This window comes from Etheostoma spectabile, chromosome 13 (genome assembly GCF_008692095.1).
Source record: "Etheostoma spectabile isolate EspeVRDwgs_2016 chromosome 13, UIUC_Espe_1.0, whole genome shotgun sequence".
In the NCBI taxonomy this organism is placed as follows: Eukaryota; Metazoa; Chordata; class Actinopteri; order Perciformes; family Percidae; genus Etheostoma; species Etheostoma spectabile.
In genome coordinates, this window is record NC_045745.1 from 13,801,912 (window position 1) to 13,813,623 (window position 11,712).

An 11,712-nucleotide genomic window follows, 5' to 3' on the forward strand; every position below is an offset into this window, starting at 1 on the left:
GCCATTTTTATAGAGGACTGTGTGTACGAGGGGAATTCAAAGATCAAAAGTACACCAATAATAAATGATGTTTCTATAAAGCCAGATGACAGAGACAAATTTGCTCCCTGGTTCCCTCCTCCAGGCGTACATTATGTTATATTGTAATAAGTGCTGAGATGCTTTAAACCGGTGAATTACTCCGAGGCCAATATTGAATGACGAGGGGAAAATCACTTTGCATACAAATCAATTATCCATAATGCAAAGAAACCGTGATGAATTGAGAAAAGGAAATGAAACGTATTAATTTTCTTTAAGCTGGAGTCACATCAGGGGCACTGTGGTAGAATGAGAGTACAGCTGAATGAAGTAAAATGCTGTGTGTGATTCTCCAACAATGTGAATTCACATTCTGTGAAGTTTAATTCTTTTTAGAAGTTTGTTGCGATAAAAGGTTGTAATTGACTTTTTCTTCAACCTGCCTTGCCAAATACTACTTTTAAAAAATTGGCAGACTTTGCTTTGATTCTGACAAAAACATCATGGCCTTGATGTTTAGATTTTCATCCTTTTTCATCTCCCTTGCAGCTGCACTAAAACCACCATGACATGACATTACAGGGCTGACCCTAACTTGTGTTTTTAATCCATTTGCTCTTCGAAGCCGCAAACATGACGTCAGTGAACCTCACACAGAACATTTATGTTGATCACCCAGGCAGGTCTGTGGTTATAGGTTTTTCTTTAGGGAAAGGACTGAGTGAGGCCAAATATGAACTCTTGCATTCAAATGTAGGGAATGTGTTTAATTTCATCAGCTTCATCATACTGACTGACAGACACCTACGTTTTATTTGAGCAAATCTACAGCTTTATAATTATTACGGGACGTGGTGCTCCTCTTTATTTTTTGACCACTGTTATAGGCTTGGTGTATTTGTACTTGAATGTATGCCAAGAGCAGCTGTCAAATCATTTGAGCTACTTATTTAGTATTTGGATAATTTCTAGAAGTCAACAGCAAATCTCTAAGTTTGGTCCGGTGAAGATGCAAAAAACACAAATATGTCAGGATGGAAAAAGTATTGAGAGGGACTGCAACAAAACAGTATTTCTGAGGCAGGGATCAAGTTCACCTGCACTCATTTTCATGACCTAAAAACAAGATGTCGTCAAATCAATCATGTCCTGTATTACCAGTCCAGTGAACATGTAGCAGCTAAACAACACACTTGTTTGTGTGTTATTGTTTTGTTTTTTGCTGTTGCTGCTATGCTGCTACTTGTAACGACAGAATTTCCCCATCGTGGGATAAATAAAGTATAATCTAATCTCTAATCTAAAGAGGCTGATATTTCCCTTAGGAGTTAGTGGACACTCAGTCTACATCCATGTCATTCCACTTCCGGGATTCAGCCGTTACCTTCCGCTTTCTTTGTGTTGGAAAACTCTTGTCAATTTATGACTACGGTTAAGTGCTTCTCAGATTTCTGCAGGGTAAATCTCTCAAAAGGGATTATTGGAGAGTGAATAGTGAACAGAAACACAACCCTGATTAAATGCTAATGTTGCTCTGTAACGGTTGGATGTGTGAATAAGAAACTGTTTGCTATCATGGTCGTTACCGTACATATCCACACTCCTTATTTTTCTTTATTTATATTCCTACTCTTTTTTACTATACTATACTTTACTATTTGTGTGACTGCAACACAGAGTTTCCCTTCGGGGATCAATAAAGTATTTCTGATTCTGATGTTATACCAACTCATGTGATTAAATGTTCACAGCTTGTTTCTGCTGCCCCTAAGTGGCCAAAAAGATCAGCATGTTTCTCAAATTGACTCAGCGGAAACGGAATGTATGTGGTGTACATTAAGTATCATTGCTGCATGCTGGTATTTATACTGACTCAGGTATCATGTTGTGATATCTCCAGAAGCCTGGAATTTCTGTGACTGCATGATAAACTGTAGAATGTGGCATTTATCTAATTTGTATCAAGACAATCAGATTGGGGTTGCTCGGGATGAAGTTATGTCTCATTTCATGTGCCCAGCAGCACACTGTGTATGCTTCATACTGTACGACTCACTGCTCTAACTGGTTTGAGTGTTTCAGGGATGCAGGGCAGGAGTGTTTTCACCTCTTGGGAGGCCAGATGTTTCTCGCAGTGAGACTTACACAGGTAACATGCAGGCAGAACATAAAGACTTTATCTGGTAAAATTCAATCATTCCAATGTTTCTGTTCTCATAAGCACAGACAGAAGGCTGGATAATTGGTGCATCCTTAATTGTCAATGTTCACATTAATGCAACATCCATGTTTATTTTCAGTCATTCGAACAGGAAGGCCCTCGGCTATGGTGGTTAATTAAAACCACTAAAATTAGTTTTTATGTTTTCAATTGAATGCGGAAGTTTTAGTTTCTACATCCTTGAATGGAAATACGAGCGCCCCAAAACTCCGCAAAATAGCTGAAAGGTAAGTCAACATTAACACTGAACTTGATATTATTTATGAACTACATTTTCAGCAATCACCATTCAGTGTATTTTATTCTGTGACTGCCTTTCCATAGTAGTTCTCATTGTTACTGCCTAGGATTCAATTTGCATACCCACATGTACTGTAAGAGATTCACAGTAAAGACTATTTTATATATATATATCAAATATTGCCGTTCTATTTTTTTTTAATGGAAATTTTTGGAAGCTGATTGTTTTTAGTTTTGCAAGCTAGAATATCTCAAGAGGAAACAGAGTTGCAGGGGATAAGCTCTTTCTGCAGTTTTTGCAAATCAGCACACATCATGGTGGACGACACCTTTTACCTTTTATGCTGTTCTGTCACCATTCCTGCTGTGCATGCAGCATGAGGTGTCAGATCACTGTTGCTCATGGTGTAATGGAAAAAGGACAAGGTGTGTTTGCCGCCCCCAATTGATACAATCATTTAATTTCCTTCTAATGAAACACTAATAATTGAAAACAGACAAATAGATGGAATTTATATTTGGCACCAAAGACAGATCTAATTTAACTCTTGAGCTGCATTATTCAGCACTGCGTGGATGACTGCAAGTAAACATGGAAAGTATACAATCTATTACAATAGAGCCTGCCCACTGGGTTGTAATTCTGTCTGACACACCTGAAAACAGTGTGCCCTTTGAGCAGGCCCTGAGGTGTTTCACTCGTTAGCTGCATACAAAGTTACATCAAACAGGGCCAGCAGCAAAATATATCCGAAAACCTTTGTAGTAAATTATTCAAATTAAAGAAAAGATTTGCAGCTGAATGATGTATTTCAGTAGACATTAAACTTAAAACATATTTTCTGGATGTTACTTTACTTTTACTTGCATCGTGGCTTGCGTGAGTCTGACCTGCGACTAGTCAACATTGGCATTGGCTTCTTGTATTAGCACATGAAAGACGGCAGTCATCTGTGTTGAGGCCACGTGAATCATTTTCAATGGGATGGGCTTTCCACTCTGGCTGAATTAGTAGCGGCCTGAGATGTGTCGCAGGGGGGAAATGAATGTAAATTTCCCATGGGACACCCATCTGCAGTGCCTAATTAATATCACATTATTCATGTTTTCTATTTGGTTTTGGTTCAAGGGGTGGAACTGTCTGGGTGTGTCACCCTCCTGTCTTCACAAGCCCTGCTGAGTATTACTCCTCCAGTGGCAGAACAGATGACAAGCAGCTAAAGTGAAAGATTACACTACTGGCTAGCTGTAAGTGAGGACCATTAATGTGATTTTGGGATAATGCCCATTGATTAATACGGCCCTGGGGGCTTTGACATTGAAGGAGTGCACTTGTCATCTCAGCTAAAAGCAAGTGAGCCTCATATCTGCCATCAGTACACAACGGCAGAAGAAGAAAAAAAGTCACTGCCAACATTTTAATTTATTTTTCCCCAAAGGTTAGGTGATATGAGATCTAAGCTGAGTCTGAAAAGAAGATAGGCAATATTGCTCGCTGTGGGCCTGATTAAAGCCAGTATATTGAGAGTCAGACTATCAGTTTAAAGAAAATGCATTTTTTTGTGTCAGTCACGCAGGATCATTACATATCAGCTGCAGGGAGGACGGATATCACGTTATCTTTTATTCTTCAAGGTTTAAGAGCATCAGCAATTTTTCTTCATCAGCTCTCGCCAACACAGCCGCTGCTGGTAACCCCTCATAGCTGCCTTTCGGGTGTATTAACGCCGTCTCCTCTCTCTCTGTGGTCTGCTGTCGGATCACATGGGGAAGTACTGTCTGGGAGTATGTGGCTGCCCAATTAAATTCAAGTAGTGAAATGATTTCAGCTCCAATGGCGGATGCTGTGTGTGTGTGTGTTCGGAGGACCTTAATTCCCTGACGTCATGTAAAATGGCAACAATAGATGGCACAAAGGACAAAAGGACAGGAGAAACAAAAGATCTACAGTATGGTTAGTGTGATATCTTTGTATGAATGTGTAGGAGGTTCATTTTGGGGGAATTTTCAAAACAATCTTAATTTGGTTACTTTCTGTGGGAAAGCAGACTCTCCAGCCAGTGACCAAACCAACATGTAAACATTTTCATAAAAAGAAACTTTAAGACTATGATTTGTAATAATGTGCATTTAGAAGGTTTTAAAGAAAATAGCAAATTAAGGCATTAGGGCTACTTCCACACTGAAACGTTTCTGTTTAAAAACGCAAATCTTTTTCTCCATTTACACCTAGCGTCAACACTACTCATACGCCATTTTTCAGCCCCTAAAACAGAGACATTTGGAAACACTACTAACCCTGTATAAGTTTGAAAACTCCCGGGTGTCTTTCTAGTCTGGACGGGCCAAAACAAATTCAGAAGAAGAAAAAACAAGACTTAGATTTCCCCCCAGTTAGGATAATTAATTTGCACAGCAAATTACAGCCTCTGATGTTGATGTATGTATCTTGCCCTGCTTTGGATGACTCATCTGGTTTGCACTATTTTTATAGAATTTGTAAAAACTTAAACTTAAAGCCCTCTCTGCAAACCAAATTTCCCTTGCAGGAAAATAAAGATGCAACTAAATGCATTTCACTAGGATCAGATTATGATAATGAAGTTGTATTACATACTCAGACATGTCATCTTACATTGTTGCAGTAAAAACAACTAACTGCACCTTTTACCAACTTTCATTTCTTTTCTGTAAACTGTCACCAAAGAACGTTCAGGATGTTCACTCAACGCTGACCTTTAGAACGTCTTAAATAACAGTAATGTCAGTGCTGGAACATTAAGATATACTCAACTGGAGAAGTGGCACCAAAACTGAAATGTCAACAGTAATTTTCAGCCAGGAATATCCTTCATTCTGTTTTAAATGAATGCTGTGGCTACGGCTCATTCATCCATAGATCAGGTGAAGAGCATTCCAGGTGAAATGTGTCACTTTACAGAGTGAAGCACCCATTTCCTCTTTGGGATGACACACTACCACAATTGATTAAAAACACAATCCATTGTACATCCCAGATGCAATTCCAGATACTTAAAGTGGTATACCCATGCAATATAGGGTACAAATGTAAAAATGGGGTTTAAGACTTGGCTTAATGGTATGCCTATTACCAGTACCATTTTAAAGCTGATTCCTGCTTGAAATGATGTACATACAGTATGTTAAAGTCACTTGTGCCCTCTGGTCATGATAGTTAAACTAATTTCAAATTGTGGTTTGAAGTGTTTTGTGAACTTCCACTTATCAGTGGCTTTGATGCAATGACGCCATACTGCATTAAAGGACCGCCCCGGGTGTGCACAAATTCAATTTTCTCCGCCTAGGCTTTAGATCTGCTAACAGCTGTTAAGTAAAATATGTGTACAGTACAGAACAAATAAAGTATGAATACCGAACCACAGTTCATTGAGAAAAAAATGCCAACAATGGACTTGCCAATATATTGATATTATATCAACATCATTGTGTCAGGCAAGACATTGTCTCAAATTTTGGTTATCGTATCATGTTATGACAAGTAAAGTCATTTTCTGAACTTACCAGACTTACTAGCTGTTTTATTATTTTCCTTTACCCACTTAATCATTATCTTCACATTATTGGAGATTATTTATTAAAACTCATTGTGTTCATATTTTGTGAAAGCACCAATAGTAAACCCTACAATATTGCTGAAATATTGACATCAATGTATTAGTTCAAAAATGTTGTGATATTTTATTTTCTCCATATCCCCCAGCTCTACTGCCACATTCTGTGCTACATCTTGTTTTGCATTGATTCCTGATTGGAATGTGTGTTGCATAAAAATAACCTTTCTACTTCCACTTGGAATAAGATGCTTGAGATTTTGAAAAATTCTGCCACATGGAAAGGTTTCTAGTGTAACAGCAAGACAGCATTCTCACAACTGTAATTAGACAAATTATCTGACAATAGCCAAGAGCAGTATTCCACATCTGGAAGACACTGTGGGGACATCAACTTAATGGAAGTTTGAATCATTTCATTTTTCTTCTTTTGGGGCCTAAAATGATTTCAACTGTAAATAACAATTGGTGTCTTTATACAATTACAAATACTTTTTTATCTTTGTTACAATAATTATTATTGAAGGAAAGAAGAAAAACAGCTGATTCCAAACCTGTTAACGGTAGTGTATATAGCAAACGTTTCATTGAACAAACATTCATAAAAGCATCCTGAAGTTGTTGTGATTCTTCACACTTTCACATACTGTACATCTGTTTGTTGGATTTTTCAAAGGAAATGCTGCGATGGGAATAACAGTCATTTTGAGCTCTTGAATCTGACAAGGACATAGAGAGTAATCCCTGTCAATCAAGGACTGTTCGAGTGTTCCACCAGTAAAGCCCATTGGATTATATGATCTCTTCATCTGTTATTCTCTCCCTTCCTGGCAGACCTCTGCTCAGGCTCTATGTGCAACTTACAGCATTAAAGGCAAAGCAATGATTCCCCATGCACTGTCTAGAGCTTGAAAGATCGGACTTCCCATCAACAACAGGCCAACAGAGCCATTGTAGGTGGGGTCTAGAGGGTGAGGAATAGGGATACAGAGGTAAGAAAGGGAACCCAGGAATACGTTTATGTTGTGAAAAGCTTTTATGAATCCAACATGAGGTTCTGGTCATACTGACTGCCCTAGAGGTAACTTTAATTGTAGAGAGTAAATAAATAGAAACAAACACACAGAAACAGTCTGGACTGTCAGATTGAACAATGAGTCGTACATTTCGGAGGATTAGGCTGGCAGCAACCTGTGCCCACGTTGAGCATTTGAAATATTGTAAGTTTAGTCAGTTTGTGTGGTGTCAAAATGTAGGTTCAGATGTCTGCTGCAGTCAGTGCATTGATGCTGGTGGTGACTGACTGACTTTGTTTTTGCTTCGACTGCTACTTTAGCTTTTACGGTTGATAAGGTCATTTTCTATTTGATATCTGATTCTTTGCATTTTATGCGCAACCCTGCATGCTGAAATAATGAAATAATGCTGGTAGAGCACTTGTTACAGACAAAACAGGGCTCATGTTCACTAAACTATTGCTCCATAGTGCCACTAGTGTTCAAATATTCAAAAGGGAAGGGTGGGTGAGGGTAATCTTGTTCCTGTTTGCTAAAAAAGAAAAACTGAAAGACAATGTACTGTTTGATGTAACCTGTATTGTACAATTCCTTCAATAAAAAAATTAAAAATATAGCTAAGGAGAAATTCAACACTCATCACTTGTCTCAAGTATTCGTTATGCAGAAACATATATTAAGCATCAGTGACTTTATAAAAAAAAAAAATCTGAGCAACTACTGTAATGTAAAGACTAATACGGATATAGTTCAACCTTTTTAGTGACCTTTAGGCAGTCTGAGTCATTGCCAGCTTAGCTCTTAATGTTCTCGGTGAGGTGGAAATGAATCTCTTTCCCAAGACAGCATTCATCATTAGTAAGTAGGCCTACAATTAGCCTACTTTTTCAATATATACTGTGGCATACGCTATGTAAGAGTCATGCAGCTAAAATTAGAACATGCACCTCTATCAAAAGGAAAAGGAAATTTCTTCCGGTTAGATTACAATAACACAGAATATGCTCAGTGCCTATGGCTGTTAAAAAAAAAAAAAAAAAAATCACAGAAGAAAGTGAAAAGGATATTAATGCCGTGTATCACCTCCAAGTCAAATTTCCATCAACTTGAATATCTTCAACGAATGTGAGCGCACACCGTTTCCATTGTAGATGTGAGAGATCCAGAAGGCCTCTGCAGTGACATCCAGCTACAACATTTGAAGGCTTCTGTTCTATCCTTGCTAGTTTGGTTGTGGGTTCTAGTTTTAAGACGAGTTTGCCCTCAAGGTGTTGCCAAGAAAAACCTGATATAAAAATCCTCGCAAGCAGTCCCACTGGAATTCTCTTTTGTGTGTGATTAATCAACTAAATTTAAAAAGGTGAATACGTTTGTTTCTGGTTAATCTTCCGCTAGTTTTGGGATCTCCATGAATTAGACCTTGACTCCACCTTCTTGGATTTTTCTGAGGATTATCATCAATTTGGGAGTTCTCAGCAAGGAATGAAGGTACCATGGCAATAATTCCAAACAGCAAGCAGTAGTGGTAAGCTTGCTGTGCTGAGTGACATGACAAATTAGGAAAAGTCTTTGGCTTTTAGATGTATGCTAGAAACTTTTGTACATCTCCAAAATGAGTTACCAAATCCCATCACAGTGCCATGCATCTCTGCAAGCAAACTGTTGACACACACACACACACACACACACACACACACACACACACACACACACACCTCATTCAATATAGTAAATGGGGCAGAGAAAAGCTACAGCTAAACACATAGTGACTCTTAAATTAATGTGCTCAACCTTGAGGCCTTGAATCTCTCAACCAGAACAAAAGTCAATCAGTGTCACGTTATATTTGGAATCATATCAAAAATACTGTAACATCGCCGTCATGGATATATGGACACAGAAGCTCTTTTCCGAACAGTTTGTCATGTCTACTGCTTGTTGTTTGTGGGTCTTTGGCATCTGTGCCAATAATTTTTTCATAAACTACATTATCACTGGATTTCCCTTGAGTTTACCCATGGTTGCATCTGACCACACGCAATGGGGGACCTCTTTCACTGGTAGTGACATTTTTACAAGAGAGCTAATGAGTTATCAATGTTCCTTACAAGACAGTCTGCATTATGCAAATTGATGGTACATTTTTAACAACCTAGCTCTGCAGAGAATCCATGCATTATGTTTTAAAAACTGATGTCTCTATTTGTTTTTTGTCTGTCCTTTTTGTCTTTGTGATAGATGCTACTTCACAGATTGGACGGGGTGGGCCAGGGCACAAAAACAATATCCCATGAGGCAGTCTTGATTTCTAAAATATTTGTTTTCTATACCAATTAGATACAAAACAAATTCGTGCAGTCTTTCATAACAGTCAGGAGGAATATTTGCGTCTGACAAAAGCTCAAATTACAGGTTTGGGAAGGAATTTAGGGGGCCAAAGTCCATTTTCAAAATGACGGACTGATAATATACATTACCTGTTGTTTATAGGTAAACTTTTTCTATTAACATTGGTGCAATTAGCACCTGAATTAGCACAAGAACAATCTGCACAGGAAGTCGGGGATCTTAATTTTCTGGCAACAGCAGTTTGTAATAAACAAAAAGAACTTAGTGATAGGATATACAATGGCTTAATATTTCCAGATCCAAAAGCATGATATGTAGGCCTACAGAAGAGCTAAGAAATGGATCACCAGATGGATGGAGCACTTTGACAATCAACATCAAGAAAATATTAATTGGCTCTAAAACAACGTATTAGCGCTGTGTGGAGTGACAGCTTAATGGAGCTATTTTTCTCAACAATGGATGATCTAGGTTCTCAGCTTCTCTAAGGGCTTTTTCACACCTAAAAGTCTGGACTAAGATCCGAACCAACATTCCTTTTGATTGGACCAAAATATGGTCTTTTGATCCAGACCGTGGTCCAAGGCACCTTTCTCACCTGCAATTTTGGTTCGGATCATGCTGAAAAGTCCATAAGTCCGGACAAATTGAGGTAGGTGTGAAAACGCACTAAGATAATGTGAAGTTATTTTTTAACTGCTGGAATTTACTTCTAGTCTGGATCTTTTGGCTCAGAATGACAGTGAGGTCGGTTTTTGTGACATGAAGCAGTGACACGGAAAAAGTTGAGCCAGGCTTTTAAAAATTATTTCTTCAGGGTCTGAATAGTCTGTTTATTGACTCATATACTGCAGGAGTAGAAACTGAGAATTCTGCTAGACAAACTGGCCTGAAGGTCGATTATGTCTACTTAAGTCTAAACTCTCCTTTTAAAACATTATTTCACACAGTTTCTATGTGTCTGATGATAGACAGGACTTGACCCAATGTGAAAGAGAATGACATGAAAAGACAGATACGAGATGGGAGGGAGCGATGAAGGACAAAGAGAAAGAAACAGACAAGGAACAGAAAGCAAAGAGGAAAATAGATCACTCCCTTTGTACTGTAAATGACCCTACTGAATGAAATGCATATCAAGTTGCGCATTATGTATTCTGTGACATCTCTCAACATCTATTGGTGATGAGCAAAAACTGCAACAACATCAATAGACATTGTCTCACATATCGAGCTCCTCCATCTCTCTCATCCACTTAACATGGCCTGCAACTAACTGACAGTAAAATTACATTTGACAATGTATAGGAAATGCCAGCATGTAGAATTTAAAATCCAAAGAGAAATGTGTTTTTTTAGTCACAGTCATTATAATGCTTTTTTTTTTCATTATTTTGCTGGGAAGTCACTAGCTCATAGTATTAAAGTAGAAAATATGAGTAAGTGTGTGGGTGAATAGGGTTTGTTGGCAAACAGGGCCAGAATTAGAATCTGAGTTATGACAAATTCCGACTGGCAAAGTTATTAGCCTAATAAATAATGGATCAATGACTCCATCAACCCCTACATGTTATGGTAATGCGTTATGCTATATATGTACATTGCTGTACAGTCTATATTTCTACACAAACATTAAATGTTAGAAAGCAGAGAAATGGCTCCAAAACACATTATGTATGCAAGCATTAACGCCTCAGCATATGTTCTTCCTTAATATACCACAAGAGACAGAGAGGAGTTGAGATATATTTGATTTTCTGATTAAACATCTAAGGGTGGGTGGATATATTGTATATAAGGGTCTCAAGTAGGGGTGCAAGATATATCGACTTAATATTGTTCTTGCAATATCACGTTGCGCAATATTATATCTAGTTTATAAATCACTAGTTTATAAATCACTAAACAGTTTAGTGCCAAAATACATTTGTGATCTGCTACTACACTATGAACCACCCAGACCTCTCATGTACACCGGGACAGGTCTGCTTTCTTTCCCCAGAGTCAGAATTAAAACACGGGGAGGCAGAGTTCAGTTTTATGCTCCACATATCTGGAACAAACTCCCAGAACACTGCAGGTCCCATACAACTCTGTTCCTCTAAATCAAGGCTGAAGACATTTCTTTTTGATGTTGCCTTTCTTTAAATGACTGTTCATTTCTTTAATGTAAAATTTCTGATGCTGCACTGTAACTTGTTCTTGTGTTTTCTATTTTTATTTTTTTTAATTGTTTTTATGTAAAGCACTTTGAATTGCCCTGTTGCTGAGA

At 38.1% G+C, this 11,712-nt stretch overlaps 1 protein-coding gene across 1 annotated transcript in view; it reads right to left on the minus strand.

Annotated features, from left to right (window-relative positions):
* Positions 1–11,712, minus strand: part of tmem132e (transmembrane protein 132E) — a 346,965-nt gene that overhangs the window by 232,271 nt on the left and 102,982 nt on the right. The gene's annotated exons all lie outside the window — the stretch shown is intronic.